Source organism: Camelus dromedarius, chromosome 12, assembly GCF_036321535.1.
Source record: "Camelus dromedarius isolate mCamDro1 chromosome 12, mCamDro1.pat, whole genome shotgun sequence".
Classification (NCBI taxonomy): domain Eukaryota; kingdom Metazoa; phylum Chordata; class Mammalia; order Artiodactyla; family Camelidae; genus Camelus; species Camelus dromedarius.
Window position 1 is genome coordinate 32,785,032 of NC_087447.1, and position 26,725 is coordinate 32,811,756.

General features: G+C 35.8%; 1 long non-coding RNA gene across 1 annotated transcript in view; it reads left to right on the forward strand.

The window, feature by feature from the left end:
* Positions 1-913: 913 nt before the first annotated feature.
* Positions 914-26,725, forward strand: part of LOC116155349 (uncharacterized) — a 97,327-nt gene continuing 71,515 nt past the window's right edge. The window contains exons 1-2 of the long non-coding RNA XR_004139233.2: positions 914-974; positions 24,510-24,583. This is a non-coding gene — a long non-coding RNA (uncharacterized LOC116155349). The remainder of the gene's footprint in view (positions 975-24,509; positions 24,584-26,725) is intronic.

Consider the following 26,725-nt stretch of genomic DNA (forward strand, 5'->3'; position numbering starts at 1 on the left):
CTAAAGCTAAGATCTGTGTTTCCTGGGACCCTCTTCACAATATGGTGCTTGGTTAGAGTTGCCTAACAAAAGGAGAATTTGCTTGAGATTAGGAAGGTGAAGTGTAGCAGAAGTCATTTGTTTCAGGAGATTATCATGATCTGAAGTGGTGATGGATGACTGGAAATGCCTGACAGTTTCAGCTTGCCTTCTCAATCCTCCATTCCACAGCTAATTCATTTTACTAGTTGGGGGACCTGGTGACCAACAACAGCAGCAGGCCTACAGTCAGGGGCTTGGCTATTGACAACAAAAGCAACAGCCACACACAGGCAACAGTTTCCCCGAGAGTGACCTCTTTGCAGCTCCACTTTGTGGCCAGATGTGCTTGACTTCTTGCAGTTATCTGCAAGCTCTGATTTGCCCATCTGTACCAGTGCATGGGTTAGCAATGGTTCCTCTGATCCGCTTCCATCCTCCTAGACTTTCACTTTCCCACCTTCTCCCATATTTGTGTAAGGTCTAATTTATATAACAAATGCCTTACTCCTTAATACTTACAATGATTCTGTTTTCTTTATTCTTGACTAACCGAAATATCTCTAATGTTTGTAATCTTGTAACAATTGAATAAAGTTATGTATAAAAAATTCGATATAAAGTAATGGTACAATAGATGGTACCTGTGATTATTATCATCTAAATGTTGTATGAACTTCAACTTCATGGTGTTTCTCTTCCTCTTTGTGCTTCTGCTCTATATGTTCACTCTGTCAGTGGTTTTCTTTGTAATTTCAGCTTGCACATGGTCTTTAGCGGGTGCCTTGAGCAAATCTACTTCAGGAAAAATTCAGCTGCAGCAAACAAATGGTGCTTTGTTCCCTGAGTGTAGCAGTCCGAATTCCTGAGAGTCATCTGATTGCTCATGTGATTAGATTCTATCAACAAGAATCGTGGATTACCTACTTGTCCTGGTCCTCTGAACTAGCATGAAGGTAGGCATATCCTGGTATTTGGACATAATGCACTTGGATACAAAGTCTATTGTATAATAACTGTTCTATTTTCTTGGAGAGCAGACAAGCAATATAAAGTAACTATGCTCCAGGACATTCTATGCGGAACAATGCAAAAAGAGAAGCTAAATTGAAAGTATGGCTTGTTGAAAAAATTGTGCTTAGCTCAACTATCTTGTAGAGCTGATAAGTTCTTATTTTCTCATATTTAAAATTTTTTATTAAGGTATAATTTGCATGCAGTGAAATGTACAGATCTTCAGGGTGTAGTCTGATGAACTTTGACAATTGCACACAGCAGTATTTAGCAGTATGCTAGAACTAGCTTATAAAAAGGACTAATTATTAAATATCCCAGATTTTTGCAAGTCAGCTATTAAACTATTTGTATTTTAAATGTAGCCATGGTAGGAGTATTAATACCAAAAAAAAAAAAATCTAAAAATGCTACAAACTGGGGCTTTTGGTTCCTGAGATTCAGTTTGTCAGCACACCACTGCAAAATCTAGATCTCATCAAGATATCAAATACTACCTTCATGCCAGAAGGATTCTCTTGTTCCTCCCCTCTCTATTCCAACCCCTAAGATTCAACAAGTGTAATGATATCCTTCCCTTACATTAGTTGTGCCTCTTCTAGAACGTCACATAAAAATAATAATATAGTAAGTACCTTTTTGTGTCTGGCATATTTAGCTCAATATAAGGGTTTTGAGATTCATCCATGCTGTGCCAAGTAACAGTAGTGCATTTCTTTCTATTGCTATGTAGCATTTAATTTTTATAAATACATCAACATTTTAGTCTATGTCTTGTTGCAAGACGCTTGGGCTTCTTCCATCTTCGGGCTATTGCAAGTAAAACCGCTATTAACATTCTTGGACAACTCATTTTGTGGACATAATGTTTTTGTTTCTCTTGGGAATCTATCTAGAAGATGAACTACTGGCTCGTAGGGCAGGAATATGCTTATCTTTATGAAAAATTACCAGGCTGATTACCAAAGACGTTGGATAATTTCACACTCCTGTCATTAACACATAAAAGTTCTGGTTACTCCCAGCCTTGTCGGTGTCTGTTGTTGTCCGTCCTTTTCCTTTGGCCATTCTGCCTGATGTGTAATGGTATTTCATTGCGGTTCTAATTTTCATTCCCCTGATGACTAACAATGCTGAGCACTTTTTCATTTTCTCAATGGCCATTCATATATCTTCCTTTGTAAAGTAACTGTGTAAGTATTCTGCCTACTTTTTACTGGATTGTTTGTCTTCTTACTGTTGAATTACAGGAGTTTATGTATTCTGAATCCATGTAATTTTTCAGACATAATCATTATAAATACTTTCTCCCAGTCCAGGTCTCACTTACCTATTTTCTTAATGTATTTTAGTGAACATACATTTTTGATTTTGATAAAATAAATTTTTATCAATTTTTCTAATAAAAAGTTCTGTCTCTATAACTGGGTCCTGTTTATTAAATCTTTGTCCCCAAAGTTAACAATGATTTTCTCCTGTGTTTTCTTCTTGCAGCTTAATAATTTTAACTTTTACGTCTATGTCTATACTATTTTTCAATTAATTTTTGTATATGGTGTCAGGCATGAGTCAAGTTTCTCTTTTTGAAAACATAGGCAGTTGTTCTAACACCATTTTGGGAAAAAATCCTTCTTGTCCCCATTGATATACTTTGTGGCCTTGATCAAAAATCAGTTGACCGTATAAGTGTGGGTCTACTTGTGGGCTGTCTATACTGTTTCATTGCTCTGTTTGTCAATTTATATGCAACTACCACACTATCTTAATTACCATATATTTATATAAATTCTAGAAATAATATAGTCCTTCAACTTTGATCATTTTATTTAAGATTATTTTGGCTATACCAGGATATTTGCATTTCCATATTAACATTAGAGTAAACTTGCCAACTTTTATAATAAGTAAAATCTGCAGAGATTTTGATTGGGATTATGCTGAATCTATAGGTCATTTGGGAGAATCTGACATCTTAAAAATACTGAGATTCACAATCCATAAAAATTATATATTACTCCATTTGTTTAGGTCCTATTTAATTATGTCTTTCAGTGCCTCACATATATTTTGTAAAGCTTATTCCTAATTCATTTATATGTTTTGAATGTCTTGAATTTTTTTTTAATTTTCTGTTGTTCTCGTTAGCTAGAAATACAACAGATTGGTTTTATTGACCTTGTATCCTATCAGGACTTGCTACATAATTTGCAAGGCTCAGTGCAAAATAAAATTGTGGGACCCTTTGTTCAAATTTCAAGATAATGATAGCAGAGTATTAAACCAAGTACAGGGTATTTCTGAGCATGGGACCCAGTGCAACTGCATAGATTACATGGCTATGAAGCCCACACTGCCTCCTGCAATACTGTTAAATTCATTCATTAACTGAAGTAGAGGTCTTTTTCTTTTTGTAGATAACTGAGATTTTCTACACAAATGATATTTTGCTTGTAAAAAAATTATAGCTTTATTTCTTCCATTCCAATCTACATTATTGTGCTGGCTAGAATCTCCAGTTAACTTCTATTCAGCATAATGTTGAATAGAAATCATGGGAATGGGCAAATTTGCCTTGTTCCAATCTGAGAAGGAATGCATTGTCTCTCACTGTTGAGCATAGTGTTACCTAAGATATTTCATACATGCTCCAAATCAGTTTGAGGATCTTCCTGAGGTTTTTTTTTTTAATTTTATTTTATTCTTGTTTGTTTGTTTTATCACGAGTAAGTGACAAGTTTTGTCAGATTGGGTTATGCTGGCTAAATAAAACAAGTTGAGGGGGCAGGGGGTGGGAAAGGATAGACTGGGATTTCAAAATGTAGAACAGATAAACAAGATTATACTGTATAGCACAGGGAAATATATACAAGATCTTATGGTAGCTCACAGAGAAAAAAATGTCATAATTAATATATATGTTCATGTATAACTGAAAAATTGTGCTCTACACTGGAATTTGACACAACATTGTAAAATGATTATAAATTAATAAAAAATGTTAAAAAAAAAAAAAGAATGGTCCAAAACTAAAAAAAAAAAAGTTGAGAAATGTTCCCTCAACTTTAATTTTCTGAAAAAGTTTGTAAAGGTTGATATTATTTAATCCTTAAATTTACTCCTTAAATGTTCAATGAATTCACAATGAAGACACCTGAGGCTGGAGTTGTAAATGTTATTTTTAAGAAAATTTGAAATTATGAACTCAATTTATTTTTTATTTCTTTTTATTGATTTTAGTAATTTATCTCTCTCAAGAAATTTCATTTTTTGTCAAAATAATTGACATAAATATCTCAAGATATTTTCTTATCTCTTTAATATACAATATCCATTTAATATATAATCTTTTGGATTTGTAATAGTGTCACTTTATTTCTGGCTTGTATTGTTAACTTGTGTTCTCTTTCTTACTATATAAAGATAGGGATTTTGCTATTTGTATTAATCATTTCAAAAAACAAAGTCTTTATTTTAAAAAAAGAAAAACAGTTTTTCTACTTTATAGTTTAGTAATTTCTGCTCCTATCTTTATTATTTCCTGTGTTACTTTGCTTTGGATTTACGTTGCTCTTCCGTTGCTAACTTTTCATTGTGGAATGACTTATTTTCCATCTTTTTTCTTTTCTGTTATAAGCCTTTTTTCGAGCTATGGATTTCCATTTAAACACTGCTTTAGCTTCATCTTACAAAACTTTGTATCATGTTTGCATTAAAATTCAGGTCAAAATATATTCTAATTTCTTTGTTAACTTCTTGGAACTAAGGATTATTTAGAAGTATTACTTAATTTTCTAGTATTTGGATAAATTTCCATGCATCCTTCTGGTACTAGTTTTTCATTTGATTCTCTGTTTCAACCTCTATTTAAATTTGCTGAGGCTCGCTTTATACCCTCGTATCTCTTCTGTGTGGCCAGTATTCTACAGACACATAAAAAGAATGGGTGTTTTGCCATTGGAAGGTAGAGTGTTTCATAAATATAGAGGGAGAATTGGTTGAGATTTTTCAAGTCTTCTTTAATCTTAACAATTTGTTTCTACTTTATCAACTGTTGGAAGAAAAGTTTTGAAATACCAATGATAACTATGCATTTGTCTATTTCTCGCACTAGTTCATTTAGCTTTTGCTTCATATATTTTGAAGTTCTGTTACTTGGTCTTTACACATTTTAGATTTCTGTGTCTTTTTTGATGACTAGGCTCTTTTATCATTATAAAATATCACTTTCTGGGTTTAGGAATACTTTTTTTTCCTGCATTCTAATTTGTCTAGTATTCATGAGACTGCTCCAGTTTTCTTATGCTTTAGTTTCCCATTATTAATTAATTTCCCTGATTCATCTTTTTTTATCCTTTTATTTTTACCCTGTATTTTGAAATTTGAAGTGCATTTCTCATTTTTCTTAAAGCACATGACCATCTCTCTTTTGAATTTTTTTCATTAAACCATATTTTAGTATTCTTTGTTATCTTCTCTATTTGGTTATTAGCCACATTCGCCTTTTTTTAAAGTTGCTCTTAAAATATACATCTTTAATTAACCACAATCTACTTTCAAAAAATATTATACCACTTTGCATGTAATATGGGATACTTATTGCAGCATCCTTCCATTTTCCCCTCTAGTTTTTTGTGCTTTTATTGTCATACCTCTACTTAAGCTATTAACCCTACAACATATTATTACTCTTTTTATTTTAAATAGTCAATTACTTTTAGTGACATGAAAAATTTATATTTACCTGTTCATATATTTTACATATTTATATAAACATACATTATATAAACTTATACATTTATATAAACTTATATAAAACTTATACATATTTATATAAACTTGTACATTATATAATATTTTATATATAACTTTATGTGCATGCCTATGTGTAGATAAGTTCTCATATAGTTTCATTTACCTTTAAAGAAAACACTCACATATGACACACTCATATAATTCCAACCTACAAAATAGTTGCAAAGATTGTGCAAATGCTTTTTTTTTTATTTCTCTGAGCAATTTGGAGTATAAGTTGCTGAATATAAAATTCCAAGTTTACAGTTTTTTGTTTGTTAGCACTTTAAGGTTGTCAGTTCATAGTTTTTTGTTTGTTTGTTTGTTTGTTTGTTTTTTGCTCTTTTGCATTGTTTCCGATGAATAGTTAGCTCTCATTCTTATCATTTTGCCAATGGATATAATATGGTTTTTTTTTCCCCTAATGAGAGTTTAATTCCACTACTATCGACTCCCATAGTAGTAACATCTCATATCTAATTCAGAATTCTGGATTATTCAGATGAAAAATCCACCTCAGTTTCTGTGTATCTCATTACCATGTCCCGGGACTTACCCCTAGTGAGCTGAGAAGCAGACTTGGTTAGTGGCAATGGCAGTGAAGACCATCTCCATTTTCACATGCTTGAGATGTTGCCTGTGTAGTGTTCATACACACAATCCAGAACAGACCTACAAGTGAATATAAATATGTATCTGTCTGTTGGGCAGTGATGTACCAAAGGGAGGCATTGGAGCATTTGCCCCAAGGAAAGGAGTAGTTTTTCACTGACTTTCACTTTTCTTTAAGATGGATGGTACATTGAGATAATAAAAGGTACTTTTAGTCAACTTCACTATCATGTGTAAATGATGTACAAGCAAAGAATCCTCTTACTGCCAGTTTTCCCTCCCTTGGCTTGCCACCACTGTCAGGTGCCCTCTAGTGCCTTCTTCAGACATTTGCTTTTGGAAATGATTCTCATACAATTATCTCAGCTCTGACCATGATCACAGAATACTAATACACATATTTAGAACAGAGAAAGTATTTCTGAGTCTTTAGAAAGAAGTGTAACTAGGACAACAATGGTTAGCATCTCTACAAAACTTTCTGGTGAAGAAAAGGAAATTGGCTCAGATAGGTTAACAGCTATTCCTCATCAGTCAAAGTTTTGAAAATGGATTTAAGCCCAGATATGGATAGTTTCCAAAGTTTGTATTCCTAAAGCAGAGTCTGTGTGACATTTCTCAAACCCCAGTTCCTGTGAAATCCCAACCATGTCTTTAATCTTTAAGGCTCTTGGTTTCCACTCCTGTGAGACAATATTATTATCAAGTGTCTCATAGATCCCACAGAAATCAGATGAAATAAGGTAAAAACCTTAATATAGGGCATGAATTTTTCAGTGGTTCTCAACCAAGATTGGTTTTTCTTTAGTTTGTGCATTCCAGGATCAATGTCTGGATTGATGGGAACAAATGGGACAAGCTTGCTGTCTGATCACTGCCAAGGTCTTTTGCTTTTTCTCCTAAATGCATTTGCAAAGTATTTCTTCAATCTGTCTCTATTTTCTAAGCAGGCACATAGTATCAAGCATCTTTAATTGTTTCAAATAAGGAGGCTTCTTCGGAATTTATTTATGCAGTATTAGAAATCTCAAATAACTTCCCCCCCCCCCAGTTTTAATGAAATTTAATTGACATATAATACTGTGTAAGTATAAAGTGTACAATGTGTTGATTTAATACTCATATATTAAGAAATAATTACCCCATAGGAGGGCTAGTTAACACTTCCATCACCTCATGTGATTATCATTTATTTCTTGTGGTGAAAACATTTACAATCAACTCTCTTAGCAACTTCAAGTATTTAATGCAATATGGTTAACTATAATCACCATACTGAATATTTGAACTTTTCATCTTATACTGTCAAGTTTATACCCTTTGTCCAGTGTCTCCTCATTTCCCCCACCTTCCAGCCCCTGGCAACCACCATTCTACTCACTGCTTTTGTGAAGTTGGACCTTTTCAAATTCCTCATATAGGTGAGATCATACACTATTTGTCTTCCTATGCCTCACTTATTTCACTTAGCATGATAACCTCAAGGTTCATCTGTGTTGTCACAAAATACAGGATTTCCTTCTTTCTCATGACTGAATAATATTCCATTGTGTGTAGATATGTACAGTTGACCCCTCAACAATTCAAAGGTTAGGGATGCCAATCCCCCAGCACTCAAAAAATCTCAGTATAACTTTATAGCCAGCCCTCCTTATCTGTGGTTCTGTTCACGCAGATTCAACCAAGTGTGGATTGTGCAGTACTATAGTACATATTTATTGAGAAAAATCTGCTATAAGTAGATCCATGTAGTTCAAACCCGTGTTATTCAAGGACCAACTCTATACATAGATCTATGGATATATGTCTCACATCTTCTTTATCCACTCATCTGTAAGTAGACACTTGGGTTGTTTCCATATCTTGACTACTGTGAATAAGCTGCAATAAACTTGAGAGTGTGAATACCTCTTGGAGGTCCTGACTTTATTTCCTTTAGATATATAGCCAGAAGTGGGACTGCTGAATCATACGGTAGTATAGTTTGAATTTCTTGAGAAACCTCCATGCTGTTTTCCATAGTGGCTGTACCAGTTTATGCTCCCACCAACAATGTACAGGGTACCCTTTTCTCTACATTCTTGCCACCCTTTTTATCTCTTGTCTTTTTAATGATAGCTATTCTAACTAACAGGCATGAGGTGATATCTCACTGTGGTTTTGATTTGCAGTTCCCTGATGATTAGTAATGTCAAGCATCTTTTCATGTACCTGTTGTCCATGTGTATGTCTTCCTCTTAAAAGTGTCTATTCAGATCCTCTGGCCTTTTATCAGTTAGATTATGATGATGATGATGATGATGATGATGATGATGATGATGATGATGATTTTTGTTACTGAGTTATATGAATTTCTTATACATTTTGGATATTAACCCCTTCTCAAGTATATGATTTGAAAATATTTTTTCTCATTTCATAGATTGCTTTTTCATTCTACTGATTATTTCCTTCACTATGAAGAGCTTTTTAGTTTGGTGTAGTAGTAGTCCCAGTAATTTTTTTTTTTTTTTTTGCTTTTGTTGCTTGTGCTTTGAGTGTCATATCAAAAGCAGTCATTACCAGGATCAATATCAAGGAGATTTGTCCCTGTGCTTTCTTCTAGGAGTTTCAGGCTTTCACTTCTCATTTCAAGTCTTTAATCCATTTCAAATTCATCTTTAACTTGAAACTGGTATAAAATAGGGGTACAATTTATTATTCTGCATGTGACTTAGTTTTGCCAGCACCACTTAATGAAGAGAATATGCTTTCACCATTGAGTAGTCTTTGCTCCCCTGTCAAATATTGGTTGATTGTATACGTGAAGATTTATTTCTGGGCTCTTGTTGTGTTCCATGGGTCTATGTGTCTATTTTCATGCCAGTTCCATACTGTTTTGATTACTACATCTTTGTAACATAGTTTGAAATCAGGAAGTGCGATGCCTCAAGTATTGTTCTTTCACTGGGTTGTGTTGGCCATTCAGAGTCTTTTGTGGTTCCATACAAATTTTAGAATATTTTTTCTGTGAAAAATGCCATTGGAATTTTGATAGGGATTTCTTTGGTTCTATAAATGACTTCCAATAGTATGCAGATTTTAACAATTAATTCTTCTGATTTATGAACATGGACTTTTTTCCATTAACTTGTGTCTTCAGTTTCTTTCATCATTGTCTTCCAGTTTTCAGTGTTTATTATCCTGTTTGACCAATAGCTAAAAAGCATTTGAAAAAAGAGAAGAGAGAAAGACATCATGACTCCAAAAAACAAAGAAACAAAATAACAAGCAAGGTCCCAAGAACTCCAGTACAATGTTGATTAAATGTTATAACAATGAACATTGTTGATTTGTTCCCAAATTCAAGTGGAAAATATACACTATTTTTTTATTGTAAGATATTAGCTGTAGGTTTTTTGATAGATATTCTCTATCAGATTAAAGAACTTCCCATCGAGTCAATTTTACTGAGAATTTTTTTTAATTCATAAGCAGGTATTAAATTTTATTTTCAAAGCATCTTCTGCATATATTGAGATGACCATATTTTTTTTGCCCCTATTTTTTTCCCTTTAAAGTAGTGAATTGCACTGAGTGATTTTTCAAATGTTAAACTAATCTTGCATTCTCAGAATAAATCCCACTTAGTCATAATGTATTTGCCTTTTTATAAATGCTGGAATTTCATATGTAATATTTTAAGGATTTTTGTGTGTATGTTTTAGCTTTTTGAGATAAATGCTTATTGATATTTCATCTGTTCTTTTCTAATAGGCATTTAAAGCTATAAATTTCCCACTGGGAACTGATTTATACCACTATGTCACATTTTCATTATTTTATAATAATTTTATAATATCATATAATTTTCCTTTTGATTTCCTCTTTCATCCATGGGTAATTTAGAAGTATTTTGCTTTAATTTTAAACATTTGAATATTTTCTTTTTATCTTTCTGTTACTGAAGTTCAGTTTAATTTCACTGTGGTCAGAGAATATATTCTATGATTTATCTTTAAAATATTTAAGCCTTCGTTTATATCACAGCATTTAATCTTTTTTGATAAATATTAGTGATAAAGATTATTGATATTTTAAGTTTAGAAAGATAAATTTCAGTAGTGATTTCTGACTGATTTCAGAATATCGTACTCTTCAATTAGGTTAAGTAGAAGACCAGTAAAAATGTTTACAAGTATAACATACAAGTTGAGTGTTTTATACGATGAGCTAGAGCAGGTCTCTCAATCCCACATAATTCTTTGTTTGGATGGCTGTCCTGTACACTTTGCAGTATCTTTGCCTCTACTCATTAGATGAAGTAGCAGTTTTCTGTTCCCCAATGTGACAAGCAAATGTGTCTCTAGACATTGCCCAATGTCCCCTGAGGGGCAAAATCATCTCCAGTTGAAAACCACTGAGCTATACAAAGAAACATGAGCATGCTTTTATAAAATCAGTGTACCTATGTAGATAGATATATTTTTATTATAAAATAATCTGTGTTTTACTGAAAGAGCATGGCTGCATGTCCAACAATAGGTGTTATTTCTGGTTGAAGATGTGTTCAATAATACATGCATGCCAGGGCAGAGAAATAAGCAAATTGAAAATATTTTTAAATAAAAACCATTTTTTTCTGTCATAACAAGATCTAGAATTCAAGATAACATAAAAATTAAGAGGAATGACTGTTGATCTCCAAATAAAAATAAATGCTATAAAAGAAAGAGAGCATGGAAACCAAACATTAGAAAAAAATCTGATCATACAGAGTATTTCTCTATATCAGTTTTGCATGAAAGATTTGGTCCTCTCAAAACAAACCATTCATAGTGAGTTTATGAACAAATTAAAAGCATGATTGTACTAGCATATACTTAATCACAAAGACTGTATAGCAATTTCTTTTTGTTAATTGAAATATAATTGATATACAACATTATATTTGTTTCAGCTGTACAGCAATGATTTGACATATGTATACTTTGTGAAATGATCACCACAATAAATCTAGTTACCATCTGTCACCATACAAAGTTGCAGAATGCTTTTTTTTTCTTGTGACAAAAACTTCCAAGATTTGCTTTCTGAGCAACTTTTAAGTCTGCAATACAATATTATTGATATAGTCATCCTGCTGCACATTACATCCTCATGACTTATTTATTATATAACTGGAAGTTTGCAACTCTTAATTCCTTTCACCCATTTCACCCCCTCCCCAACACCCCTCCGCTCTGGCAACCACCAATCTGTTCTCTGTATCCGTGAGTTTTTGTTTTGTTGTTTTTGTTTGTCTGTTTGGTTTTTTAGATTTCACATATGAGTGAAATCATATGATACTTGTCTTTCTCTGTTTGTCTTATTTCACTTAGCATTTCAAGTTCCATCCTTGTTGCAAATGACAAAATTTAATTCTTTCTATGTCTGAATAGTATTCCATTGTATATATACACCACATCTTTATCCATCTGTCCACTGATGAACACTTAGGTTGTTTCCATATCTTGGCTAGTGTAAATAATGCTGCAAAGAACATAGGTGTACATATTTTTTTAAATTAGTTTTTTTTTCCAATAAATTTCCAGAAGTAGGATTGAGGAACCTTCATACTGTTTTCCAATTTACATTCCTGATTAACATTCCTCTGACAGGTTCAAGCAATTTCTTAATTACTAAACAATATCTGTATAATCTTGGTAATATGTCCTAAGCTCTCCTTCTTGAAGTCCTACATTCGAAAAGAGAGCATTTGATTTCTATTCAATATGCAACATATGAAAATGCTCCAACAGCTGTAAAACGTCAAACATAGGCCAGGGTTCTTATGTGTCATGGGTGGGATCCATGTGATGCACTGTGTTCTACATCCTGTGCCTAGGCAGGTACCACAATTCAATGTGCCTCTGTTTCCCACTGAGCCTAGATGTTTCCTCTGAATCCTTTTCAACAGAAGAATCAAGGAAGCTATCATGAACAGACTGGAATGAAAATACTCTGTCTTCCCTGATTCCTTGCATATGGCCTTTAGATTCTTCTCTTCACATTCCACTTCCACTCATTTATTCAGTGATCTTCAAGAGGAATTAAGGGGAACGGGCATCCACTGACACTTTCCAACAACAGAGTTCGCTGTTTGAGAATACAAGGCGGCCTGCCATGTTGGTGTGTCAGGGCTTGGGAACCCTGTTCTGAACAGTGACTTAGCTACTGCATCTGGGAGACAAACTGATTTCTGAATATGAATCCACTCTTCTGGTCAGAGGCTAAAATATTTGCCCAAATTCAAAAATAACTTTCCTAGGTATGTGAACTATGGATGCCAACTGTGGAAACACCTGTTTGTCTTGGCACAAGTAGATTGTGTAGTCCAGTATCACACAAAATCATCCAGTTTACAAACAGGATCAACAGCAATGTGTATGCAGACTCAGAGCACCTCCAACAGGAAGAAAAGAAATGTTGGAAAAGTGACTCAGAGATGAGTATATCTAGGTAGCTTCCCCTGACAGAAAGCCAGTTGCATGTGAGGAAGCGGTGGGAAGAAAGCTAAGATTAAAGAGAGACAAAGCAAAAAACCCAAGTTTTGCTTCAAATCAGTGCAAAGTCTTTATTTAAGAATCATCGTAAACCTGCATTCCTGTATCTTGATACTCCTTTTTCTCATTTTGCTATGGATGTATCTCCTTCTTCAAGAAATACAAGCTCAGAAAATAGCTTATAGTTTGTCATGGAAATGACAAATTGATAAGAGCCCCAGAGCACTTTCATGTTGTGAGGTAAAAGGCAATTATGCATTATTCCAAAATAACTACAGCTGCTAAGAATTGAGGAAGTAATACCTAAATGACTGTGGAAAATAAACGGGGAGAATTGTGAACTTTTTAATGTGGCGTTTTCAGCGAGCTCAAGTTATAAATATCAGCAAACGTTCTACCCTGCTTGGCTGCATTCCTCTAGTGCAATTTGTTTAGTGCTTTGAGATATGAGACAGCCATATATTTTACTCTCACTGCTAGTAGCCAATTTGCAAGAAAGCAAGTAATATAAAAATGGCTATTTACTCTGTTACACGTGGTACAGTCCATTATCACTCTCCACCGATGTCGTTACAAGGATAGCAAATCAATAATCAGTTTTCATTCCCTGACTCAGTAAACCATCTGCTTCCACGATTGGAAACCTCGTTCAGTTTGGACGCAACCTTTACTGCTGTGCTGGAAGCTGATTCATTTGATAAGACCACAAACATCACCACAGGAAAATTTTTTTTTAATTACCTTTCTCTAAAACCTAAATGGTAAAGTGCTAGGGAGTTCCTTTGCCATAGGGGAAACCAACATTACAAGGCATTGTAAGTGTATCAGCAAAGAGGAGGACCTTGTCTAAACTGTCAAATGACGGAGTCCATCTCACACTTTTCTTCTTTTCAGCTGTTTCTGAAATAAGATTGTCGAAGTAGACATGGGCTCGCTGTGGGAAGCCTCCGGTTAGATATTTTATCACAGCCTCCAGGACTAATTCTGGAGCAGCGACTTAGGTTGAAGCTGAGGGTCATCATCAGTTAGATCCATTACACCTGTCACCTGCCTTCACCGATCACGCCCCCTTTAATTGTTTTTTTTTTTTTTACAAAACCCTGCATGTCCTCTAAGCGTCATGGAACCTAAACAATAAGGTGTTTGCCCATTTTTTTTTCAAAGAAGTTAGAGTCAACTGTATCCAGTTCGAGTTCAAGCTGGTTAAGACCGGTTAAGACCACCAAGCCTCCAAATGAGCAGGCAGGGGTCCAGTTGGTGATAAGTTGATGTCAGAGGGCCAAAACCCCGCCCTCAGAGCAGGTGAACGCTATTTTCCGAGCATGTGTCCCGTGAAGAAACTGTAGCGTGGTTGCATCTGTGCAGAACAAGGATTACCTCACCTTGTTCTTACCGCCAATCACCTTTCCCGACGTCCCCCACGCCTCAGCTTCAGCCCATACATATCTCAAGCCCCGCCTCCCAGGAAGCGGATCTGAGATTTGTTCTCCTGGCTCGGCTGCCTTGCGAATACACCTTTTCTCTGCTGCAAACCTCAGCGTCTCAGCGTTTGGCTTGCTGAACACTGGGCAAGCGTACCTGGTTTGGAAACAAGATTATGCACGCAGTCCCGAAAACTGAGCTGGAAATTGTTGGATACATTGCAGGTAAAAATTTTAATGGCCCCAAGCCCAAGTGTCTAAAATAATTTATTTGTTTTGTGTAACTCAGCTTTGGTGATTCTAAGCTTCCATTCTGCTAGATACAGGAAACGTCAACTCGTAACTTCCAAGGAGGTTTACTAAAATTCTGTGTTTTCTTAGTTCATGTTTTAAATTCTGTCACTCTCACTGCCCACCCCTCCCTCCACACCCAATCTTCCCCTTCCTCTTGCTGGGACTCACTACTAAGTTCTGAAGACGCTAACACCGACATTGGAGGAAGGCATCTGTTTGAAACTTGCTATTCTGTTCTGTGTTAGACTCTTTTGTAGACCACCTGCCCCATCTTGTCTCAAGCGTGTCTCCTCAGGCAGGCAATACACAAACATGGGGATACAGGGGCACAGAGATGGGCTGACCTTTGTGGTTTTCTGTCAAGTTCCCCGCTCCTTTTCAGGCTCTCGTGGTCTGCAGGCCCCCTCTTCCAACTATCTTCTGCGTCCCTCTCCATAGATGGCGAGAAGACTCCATTGCTACTTTGTGTCTTTGGGCCTCTGGCGTAGGTGAAGTGTGAGCCCTGACTGTTGCGTTTGTTTTCATAATGCAAGCGCCTGACCTAAGCTTTGATTGCAGAGGCATTCCCTTCAAAGATGGCCGTCTCCAGTAAACCTATTTCAAGCCACCCAACTAGATAAGGAGCCAGGGCACTTCCCCCACTGAGGATCCTTTTAGAGATCTTGGTTGATTTCAATAACTGACCATTTAGGCTAATTTTTTTTTCTCTTCTTGCATTTTAAATTCCCACTCTTACATTGTGTTTTAACCAGTAAAGAGTGAGCCTACAAAACCCTAATCCCCCACCCTCAACCCTAGTAAAAGAACCCAGTCCTGTGCACACACTCTTTCTACCCACAACCTTGCTGTGTGGCCCCAGGTGTGCAGTGTGATTTCCAGGTCTTATAAGTAATCAACTCCCCCCCCCCCCCCCCAGTTCCCTGATGGCTATTGCTTTATTGCTGAGGGGCATATTGAAATTGTAAGAATCACAGGGGCCGGTCACGCAGCAACGTTGATTATTGATAGTCTGAGACTGGCAGAAAACAGAACTGCAGGTGGATCCAGAGCAAAGCAGACACACTGCCCCTTCCATCCATAGCAGCCGTCTCTGTTCTATTGTTTTCCCATTAGTGTAACACAAAGGGCATTGGTACAGCTTCTGACTCGAGTTCCAGACAGGACCAGGGAGGCACGGGTCCTCTTTACACTGCCTCCTTGCATTGATCATAAGCTGTATTTGGAAGATAAAGACAGACCAGCAACTAGCCAGCACTCATCTCTCACCCAACTGCTTCTCTGCTCCCAGATCATGGAATCTCTCTGGTTAAGTGGTACGGAGCAGAAAAGATGGCAAAAACTAAGTCTTTATGCTCATGTATCTTTTCTAATACTTCCTGATTTATAACTGCTCAAGGATTTTGATTGTGGAAGTCAATAATTTCGAATGCTTATTCTGTTTCCCTCACTAACAATTCTTATGCATTAAGTGCCCTTCTTTTTAGATGCATGAAAGAGTTTCACCTGGAATTTAGGGAGTGTGAGAAAGAATAAGCTATTTAATACTTAGACCCCTGCTTCAGACAGAGTTAAGTTTTAATCTGTCACTTCTCTGTGACATCTCAGAACAAAGGATAGTCTTATCTTACTGTGGGTATTAAACTCAACTAGAACCAAGCAATTGTCCTTTCAACTGTGTCCTTTAGCAGATTATTTCCAGGGAAAGTCTGCATCTTTTCCTTCATTTTCTGGAGGGATCAGAAGCAATCTTTATTTAAAATAAAACATATACTGAAAATATCTTAACATATAAATGTGTAGTTTAAAGAATGATTATAAAATTAACATCTATAAAACCACTATCAGAAGTCCTTATGTTCCCTCATGTCTCCTTCCTGATTACAAACACCTTCCTCACTTACAGAACCATCACCTTGATTTTTAATCGTATTTAATTAAATATATATGTGTATACACACAGTAATTCTAGTTTTGAACTTTATGTAGATGGAATCAAGTTATGTTCTTAAGATGGACTATGTTGCGTCTGGCTATGTTCATTCATGTTGTGTATAGAGTTTTACTTTGTACGAACACACCACATTTTTAAATTCATATCAGTGTTAGAGCCGTGGTACATGCCTGGCTTGGGAGTACTTTGAGCAGTGCTGCTATGAACATTCTTACAGGTACAGGTGTCCTGGTTCACACAAGCACAAGTTTCTCTAGGGTAAATGTCTGAAAATCCTTGGTCATGGAATATACAGATGGTTAACAATAGAAGGTAATGCCAAATTTTTACAAAGTTGTAAATATTTAGCCTTCCAACAGTAGTGGGTGATTATTTCCATATCCCTGCACATCTCTTGCTATTTGTCTAAATGTTTGTCAGTTTTGTAGGGGTATAGTAATCATTCCTTGTGACTTTAATTTGCAATTTACTGCCTGCAGATGAAGCTGAGCTGCCCTTTGCATGCTGCTGACCTTGGCTTTAACCTTTGGTAAAATCCCATTCGAGTTTATTGCTAATTTTGGGTTTGTCTATTTCTTAGTGGATTGTAAAAATGGCTTCACACATTTTGAATTCAGACCCTTTTGATTCCACATGTTGCAAATATTTCCTCTCTTGTCTTTTCAAATTGTTCCAGTGTTCTATGATGAGGAAAACTTTTACTTTTAATATGACTGAGTGTGTCTTCTACTTGAAATTTTCTGCTCTATGCTTAGTGCGTTTTGTAGCTTGTCTCCCACGATTATGAAGATAGTCTCGCACACTCACATTTGAATCTTTGATCTGGAATTTGTTTTTGTGTAAGATGCAGTGAATTGGCATATTTTTTCCATATGAATATCCAATCCCTTCAGCACTACTTACTGAAAACCTCATCTCTTTCCCACTGCTCTGCAGTGTCACCTTGGTGAAAATTTGAATCCATATACATGTGGATCTATTTCTGGACTTACTATTTTTGTCTGTTGGTTTATTTGTCAATATCACACTATTAATTGCTTTTACTTGATAATAAATTATAATATCTGACAAAACAACTCTTTTACCTTGTTATTTTCTTCAGGTATATCTTGAGTATTGTCGCTATTAAATATTCATAAAAATTGTAGAATCACTTTGTGAATATACTAAAATCTTTGGAATTTTGATTGGGATAATATTGACTCCTTATACCAATTTAGGCAAAAATGGTAACTTTAAAATATTGACTCTTCATGTTCCTGAACAGAATATTTCCCTCACTTTGTGTTTATTTTTCAGTAAAATTTATTCTCCTTTAGAGGAATTTTGCAATTTTGTTAGCCTTAGATATTTTATAGGTTTTGATGGTGCCTTCAGTTGTACTGAATATTTTTTAAATCTATTTGTGACTGGAATGTGGTATTAAAATTTCTTTCTATCTTGATTTCATGAACAACTTTGCATACATAACTCATACTAATTTAAACTATGCTAGTAATTTATAATTTGTCACAATGTCTTTAATAATTTGCCTCTTCTAACAGTTCATTTATAGATTCTTAGATTTTCCAGTAATACATTTGTATGAATTAAAATTATAGTCATTTGATATATGTTCTTTTCTAATTCCTACATTTTTAGTATCATTTTCTTCCTTAGTTTAAAGCTAAGACTTCAAATAAAAGCTAAGCAGAAGTGGTAATGGTTGACATCATTGCTGTGATCTTGGTCCCAAAGGAAAAATTTTTAATGTTTTGCTATACAATATTGTTTGCTGTACTTTGTTTGTACATATGCTTTGTCAGAGCAATGAAATTCCCTTTTATTCTTAGCTGAATACTTTCTTTTAATATAAATGGATCTTTAATACTATCCAGCAATTTTTCTACCTCTGATGAGATATTGAGATGATTTTTCTCCTTTAACCTGCAAATAAGATAAATTATACCAATTTATGTCCTCTAGTTAAGTCAGTTTTCATTCTTGAGATATTAATCCTGGATATGATATATTTTCACACTTTTAAATTTAATTTTCTAATATTATGTTTAGGATTTGTTATGAGTGACTGTAAAGGAAAAACTCAATTTTTACTCCTGTGAGTCTTTCCCCTCTGAGTTGCCTTTATTATTTACACAGAACACTTTACTTCTGACACTTCTGGTTACCAAATGTGGGGAAGTTTCCCCACAGCAAGTGATTCTCCATGACACCCAGTTGTAGCTGGGTGTCCTACAATTTAATTCAATTCTGACACTATCTTTTTGGAGAGAGCGTTGGATCACACATGTTAAGGGCTCAGTCCCACAAGACTGCTCCCACCGAATTCAGATGCCAATCACAAGTAGGTTCCCAGGTTACCTACAACATCTGTCGAATTTGGCTGCAAACTGAGTGTCCGCATGACCCCCACCTCAGTTCAATTAGTGGCTCACAGAGCTCAGGGAAACACTTAACTTATATTCACCACTTTATTAAAGGATATCATAAAGGATACAGATGAAGAGCTACATAGGGTGAGGTCTGGAGGGTCCTGAGTGCAGGAACTTCTGTCCCCGTGGAGTTGGGGTGTGTCACTCTCCCAGTATAGATATGTTCACTAGCCCTGAAAAACAATTCAAACCCTGTACTATTGGGTTTGTAATGGATGCTTCCTCAAATACACATGATCATTGACAACATTTCCAGCCCCCCCCCCCCCCCCGGAGAATGGGGGAAGTGGGGCTAAAAATTCTAAGCTTCTAATCACGGCTTGGACTTTCTGGTGACCTGGAGCTATCCTGGAGCCCATCCAGGGTCACTTCATTAGGGGAAAAAAATGCTTCTAGTGCTCTTACCACTTAGGAATTTACAAGGGTTTTAAGAGTCCTATGTCAGTGCAGGTTTGCAAACTTGGGAGTTTCCCAGATGAAAGCTGAAGCTGGCTCCTTACAAGGAAGGCAAGGAGAGACCAAAGGAGGCATAACCCTTCAGATTGGTAGGGGGCAGGTTTAATAAGCAAGAGAATTTATATGGGGAGGTTGCCTCAGACAGTCACAAGACAAATAGCTCTGTGCGCCCACCTGCCAGAATCTTTTTTTTTTTGTATGTATGTTTTTTTATTGTAGTATAGTCAGTTTACAGTGTGTCAATTTCTTGTGTATAGCATAATGCTTCAGTCAGACATGAACATACAGAATCTTTAAACTTTATATAGAGGCCTTAACTGGATTCAGTCACATACACAGTCCAGATGGTCTAGACAACACCTTGTTCTCTCAATGCTGCCTGCTTGAAACAGCTTACTCAGACCTTGGGAATGATGGGCATGGAGTGGGTGGGGAGCCTCTGCCCAGGTCTAGCTTGAAGATCAGTTCCCAGTCACGTCCCACTGTTGATCTCCAACAGTCGGGGACAGAGATGCGATCAAAGACCAAATACTAGAACAAGAGATGGTCCCACTACTCCTGTCTGTTACTTAGTAAATCACAAGGGCTTCAGGAGCTCTGTGCTAGGATTGGAGGTGGAGACCAATACGTTTTCTCTTATCTCACAGTGATCTTGTATTTTTAGGTTTTTTTTTATGGTAATGTTGTTGGTTTTAGTATCAAAGATACACTAGTCTCATACATTTTCTATATTTCTTAAAGAGTTTATGTAAGATTAAATTTATTTCTTCCTTGAATACTTGGGAGAATTCCCAGATGAAACGAAAAAGACCTAGAGTTAATTTTTGAGAAATACTTGAGCATGAATTTACATGTTTAAAGTCATATAAAATATACAGGTTATCTACATTGTCAGTTTTGATGAGCCATATTTATTAGTTTGTAAGTGTTCATAATATATTTTTTTTCTTTTTGGACTGCAGCCTTTCTTGTGATGTAACTTTTTCTCTTCTGATAATTATATATACCTCTCCTTTTCTCCCTCCCACCTTGGTAAATCTCATCAGAGATTTGGCTGTTTCACTAGTCTGCAAAGAACTATTGGCTTTGTTAATCCTTAATCCAAATAATATTCAATTTACTTAAACCTATTAAATATTCAATTTATTTAAATTTTTTTTTAAATTAAAAATCTGGTTAATTTTAGTTACACTGAGTATCAGTCTTAAGAACTAAAAATTATTCTCTCAATTCTCCTTATGTTTCAGATCATCTTGTAAACAATGTTTTATGTTAACCCAAGCTCATATTCCTCTTTGGTAACTTGGTGTCATTCCTTAAGTAACTTAACTTTCCTACTGAAACCTACTGCCTGATGAGGTCTTTAGAGAATCAAGAAGATGGTATTTCCCTTGAGCACCTAACCACTACTTTGCCATAACAAATGACCCTACTTTAAAGTAGATAAATGTAAAAGCATTACCGAGGAAAAAGGACAAAGCTGGAGGCATAATCCTCCCAGGCCTCAGACAATACTACAGAGCTATAGTAATCAAAACAGTATGGTGTTGGCACAAAACCAGACATATGGGTCAATGGAACAGAATAAAGAACCCAGAAATAAAGCCACAGATCTATGTTTAATTACTCTTCAACAAAGGAGGCAAAAATATACAATGGAGAAAAGACAGTCTCTTCAGCAAGTGTTGTTGAGAAAGCTGGACAGCCTCATGTAAATCAATGAAGTTAGAACACTCTCTCACACCATACACAGAAATAAACTCAGAATGGCTTAAAGACTTAAAAATAACATAGGCAAAACAGTATCTAACATAAATTATAGCAATGTTCTCTTAGGTCAGTCTCTGAAGGCAATTAAAAAAAAGCAAAAATAAACAAGTGGGACCTAATCCAACTTAAGCTTTTGCACAGCAAAAGAAACCATAAACAAAATGAAAATACAACCTACTGACAGGAATAAAAGATTTGCAAATGATGAGACTGACAAAGGCTTAGTTTCCAGAATATACAAACACACACACAACTCAATAACAACAAAAACAACCCAAACAAAAAATAGGCAGAAGACCTAAATAGACATTTCTCCAAAGAAGACTGACAGATGCCAATAGGCACATGAAAAGCTGCTCAACATCGCTAATAATCAGAGAAATGCAATCAAAACTATAGTGAGGTATCATCTCACACTAGTCAGAATGGCCATCATTAAAAAGTCCACAAACAATAAATGCTAGAGAGGGTGTGAGGAAAGGGGAACCCTCTTACACTGTTGGTGGGAATGTAATTTGGTGTAGCCACTGTGGAAAACAGTATGAAGACTCCTTAATCTAAAAATAGAATTACCATATGATCCAGCATTCTAACTCCTGGGCATATATCCAGAGAAAACTAATTCAAAAAGATAATATGCACCCTAATATTTATAGGAGCTATTTGCAATAGCCAAGATATGGAAGCAACTTAAATGTCTATCCACAGATGATTGGATAAAGAAGTGGTGTGTGTGTGTGTGTGTGTGTGTGTGTGTGTGTGTGTGTGTGTGTGTGTGTACACAATGGAATACTACTCAGCCATAAAAAATGAAATCATGCTATTTGCACCAACATGGATGGACCTACAGATTATCATACTAGGTGAAGTAAGTCAGAGAAAGACAAATATATGATACCACTTATATGGGGAATCTGAATATGCAAATGAACTTATTTGCAAAACAAAGACTGACAGACATAGAAAACAAACTTATGGTTACCAAAGGGTAAAGGGTGGGAGGAGGGATAAATTAGGAGTTTGGGGTTAGCAGATACAAACTACTATATATGAAACGGATAAACAACAAGGTCTTACTGTATAGCACAGGGAACTATATATTCAATATCTTGTAATAACCTATAGTGAAAAAGAATAGATATAACTGAATTACTAGGCTGTGCACCAGAAACTAACAACATTGTAAATCAACTGTACTTCAGTAAAAAATCCTTTCTATAAAGGGATTTTTGCTTTATTTTTGAGTTTTTAAAAATTTCTTTTAATGTTCACAATCTTAATTTGATATATTTTTTTAACTTCATGAGATGGATTCTTGTTAAATTTAATCTTTCTTCTTTCTAATACATACATATGCGGTTATAATTCTAACTGGTACAGCCCACAAATCTTAACATGCAGTATTTTTATTAAGTTCAAAATATTCATCATAATGGATATCAATGCATATTAGAATAAGATACTCTTATTTTGACCCATGTGCTATTAAGAAACAGTCCTTAACTTATAAACACATGGTAATGTTTCCTAAATTGATTTTTAATCTAATTACCTGGTAATACAACAATATATGAAATATAAATCCAACCTTAACAATGTATCAAAAATAAATCCAGTTTTTGAAAAATTTGAGGCAAGTTATGGACCAGCATATGGTTAATTTTTGTAAATATTGTGTGTATGCTTGAAAAAAATGTGTATGCTGAGGTTAGGGGGTATAATGTTGTAATATACTTCCTTTAGGTCAATTTGTTTATATCCTGTGCCTTTTATATTAGTTTCATTTACTTTGAAGGCTCTTCCCTTAGACGCTTTCATGGCTAATGGCTTCTCTCTTTTCAGGACTATGCTTATGGATTCTCTTCTTAGACCTTCCCTGATGACCCTACCCCAAAACAGGCTTCACTTCTCATCTCCCTTACCCTGTGTTATTTTCCTTAAAGCACTTCTCTCCACTGGACATTACACTATATATCTGTTTGTCATTATCTCTCTAACTGTAATATAAACACCTTGAGGCAAGAACTCTTCCTGGCTTGTTTACTGTGCTGTCTCTGGCCTTTGCAAAGTATCCCACACTAAGTGCTCAGTAAATGTTTTGAATGATTGAGTGAATGAATTTAAAATAGTACTCAACAGAGAACTTGGCAGACATATCTAAAAGCTTTATTTGCCCTGCTGTGTTCCTCCAATAGATTTGGCAGTGCCCAGATAGTCAACAGGTAGGCTGAGAACACAGGTAAGCACGGAGCAAGAAACGGAGAATGAAAAAAACCCTACCATAGAACCAGGCCAAAGTGGTGTTCAGTAAATATTTGCTGCATGAATTAAATTTGAGAATAAAGAAGGATGAAAAGAGAAGGGAAAGTGAGAAGGAGAGATCAAGTTGTAAACTGAACAAAGGATGACACTAATAGGCAATATGTGCCTCTAGATGTTTCTCTTTTGTGGAAGCACCTGCCGCCTTCTGCCCATTTACCTGCTGCCTCCCAAGAGAGGGAATTACTGATATGACTTAGTTAAGGAAAGAAGCTGAGTGCATGTAAAGCTCAGCCCCTTCCTTCCTCCTTGTGTTTTGGCACTAATTTCCCTGTAGGCAGTGCACATTCTACCCTGCTCCTCCACACACTAAATTTCACAGGGGCAAGCTCTGTATGTGTGGGAGCTCTGTTATTGTCCAGTGGTAGGTGGGTAAATGTTTTTAATTCTTAGAATCAATTTTATGAAGCCCACTATTATTATGTACCTGTGTCACAATTTTCCAAACATAATAATTCAGGGTTTTTTTGTTTGTTTGTTTTTAATCTCTATCTGCTTTGTTTCTTTGCTGTTGCTAAATTGCTTCTAAACTTGGGCAGAGAACAGGTATATCCATTTATAATAGTATATTTTCACTATGTTTTATCAATATTAAGTCACCTCTTTCAAGCAAGACTTCCACAGTGATAGAAGCTGGATTTTCATAAAAACAAAACCAGACTGAAAAAGCTGAGGGAAGAAAGAAAGTAGGTTTCTGTTTCAGAAATTCAGCCAGTTGGCTATGTAAGCTTTTCCTTATTCCACTATTCAATCATACTGAATGTCCGTGAGCTGTCTACACTGGCAAAATATAATGTAGAGATGCAGCAATTGTTCAGCAAACTTAGACTAATAGGGAAAAAGATGCCACACTAAGGATATGGCTGGGATTTACTGGAACAAATTACTGTTCATGTTTGCATTCTAGGTTATCCTTAGAAATAGCCTGTATTCATAAGTGTGGGACCCTTATACTGAAGCTTCTGACCAGCCGGATTGGAGGTGAGTAGTGAACTCAGAGCCATTAAAAATATGCTGATCTACAACATTTTGGATGAATACAACTAGAAATGAAATATCCTGAAAGTAAAATTAGAAAGAACAGCATCAGGGTATGGTCCAAGTTAATGCAAAGCTAATAAGGAAGTTCGATAGGAAAGACACTTCGTGTATATATGTATGTATATATATTGATGTATATATTTTGAATCAGGACTTTTAATGACAGCAACACCACCAGTAGCAATCAAAAATGAAAATGTAGCTAAATAATACATTTAGGCGGAGGGGAATAAACAGGTCCTTTTACTGAGTCTCATCTCAGATGTCCTGGGGTAGCTTAAGTACTGTAGGAACTCTTCAAGAAGGTAGATAACTCTGTCGAAATCTTCGGAATGTTGTCGACCCTCCAATAGTACATGCTTCTAACTCTTGCTCATGCATATGTATCTTTTCATTTGAAAGTGCCCGTCTGAAATGTTGCATGAGTTGCCATTTTGTTTCAATATGACAAAATAAATCAATCCCACAATGAATAGTGATGCCCTTCGGGAGTCTACCTTAGAATTTATTGGGGAGGGGTATAGAAAGAAGTTAATGACACAATATGTCAAACTGTGGCATTGAAAGTGAGAGCTAACTTCCATAGGTCATTAAGTTCCAACAAAGGTATCACATCTTTATCTCTTTCTAACTTATATCAATGCCAAGTGTTACTGGCTGCTATTCAAAGGAAAGGTGAACCTGCTTCTTTCAACAGTGTACATATCTGTGTCACCAATCATATTTTCAGAAATATGTTTGATTTTTTTTAACCATTTATGGGCAGGCAGTATCTGTGGTTTAATTGGAAAAAAATGGGCTCCTGGGACAAGCTGGTTAATCAGCCGTTTGGGGAATGAGCCATATGTTGATTTGTTCTTGGTTGCTTTCCAGTCCTCCCCCTGACCTACTACATTTTCCAAGCTTCCTTTTCTCTCTGACTCTTACATAGGTTGGATTAAAGGGAAGGAATTATGGAAGACCAGAAGGCAGGAGGAGGGGAGAAGCCAGCGTATTTGTCTTGTCTCCCTGTCTTGAGCAATGTCCTGAGTAGTGCTTGTGTTTTCTGTGATTCCAGCTCTCACTAGGTGGGCTGGTCCCTACTTCAACAGAGTAGCCCCTGCCATGTGCTTAGCTGTCGCCAGTTGGTCCTGGTTCTGGTTTTTGCACTTTGATAACACCATTCTGCTTGTTACCCCATCACGTTCAGCAGCTGTTCATCTCTGATTTGGTTTTCTCTGTTTAGCTTCAGAGCTCTTCCAACACACATGTAACTAAGTCCCTATATTAAATTCCCTCTGCTTGAAATTTCTAAAATGGTTCTCTTTGTTTCTTACTGGACCCTGACTGAAACAATGATCAAGAGGAGAAAGGACAAAATGAGGTTGGGTAAACATAGTGGAAAAATAAGAGGTGAGCAGAAGAAACATTGAAAAATTATTTTCTAGTGTAGGAGGACGAAAAGGATAACCAGCTTGGTTGGTCAGTTGAAGTTTATCTCCTCTAGTGGATTCAGATCTCAGTTCTGCCTCTTAGGATCTCTGCAATCTTAGGCAAATTACTTCACCTTTCTCTGTGTCAGTTCCCTCTTTAGTAAAATGGTGTTAAAAATAGGACCATTGACATAAGCTTATTGTGAACATTAAGGAAATTATCAGCAATGCCTAGTTCATAGCAAGTCATTAAAATGTTATAATAAACTCTCTACTGTTTTTAATATTGTGGTGATACTTAGGAGTTTCCTGGTTATTTTTGGTGTATTTAAGCTACAAATAGATATTGCAATTTTTAAGTAAGGAAGTAGACTAATTCATGAATAGAAAAATATGTAAAATAATGAACAAGTGAACTCCTAAAACTGATGCATTAAAGAGAGAATAAATGAATCCATTCCTTACCATCAGAGACCATCTTAAAGGTACAGCTGATTCTTATAGTTCACTCTATCCTCAGAGTGAAGATTGGAAGGAGGTATTTGCCAGATTTACTCACACCTGCCTTGGTTATTTACACTGTTGCTCCACTTTTTCTCTAGTTCTTCCATTTACTCGAAGACCTACTTCCTAACCTCACTGACAACATTCTGTTACAGCTTTTTACAGC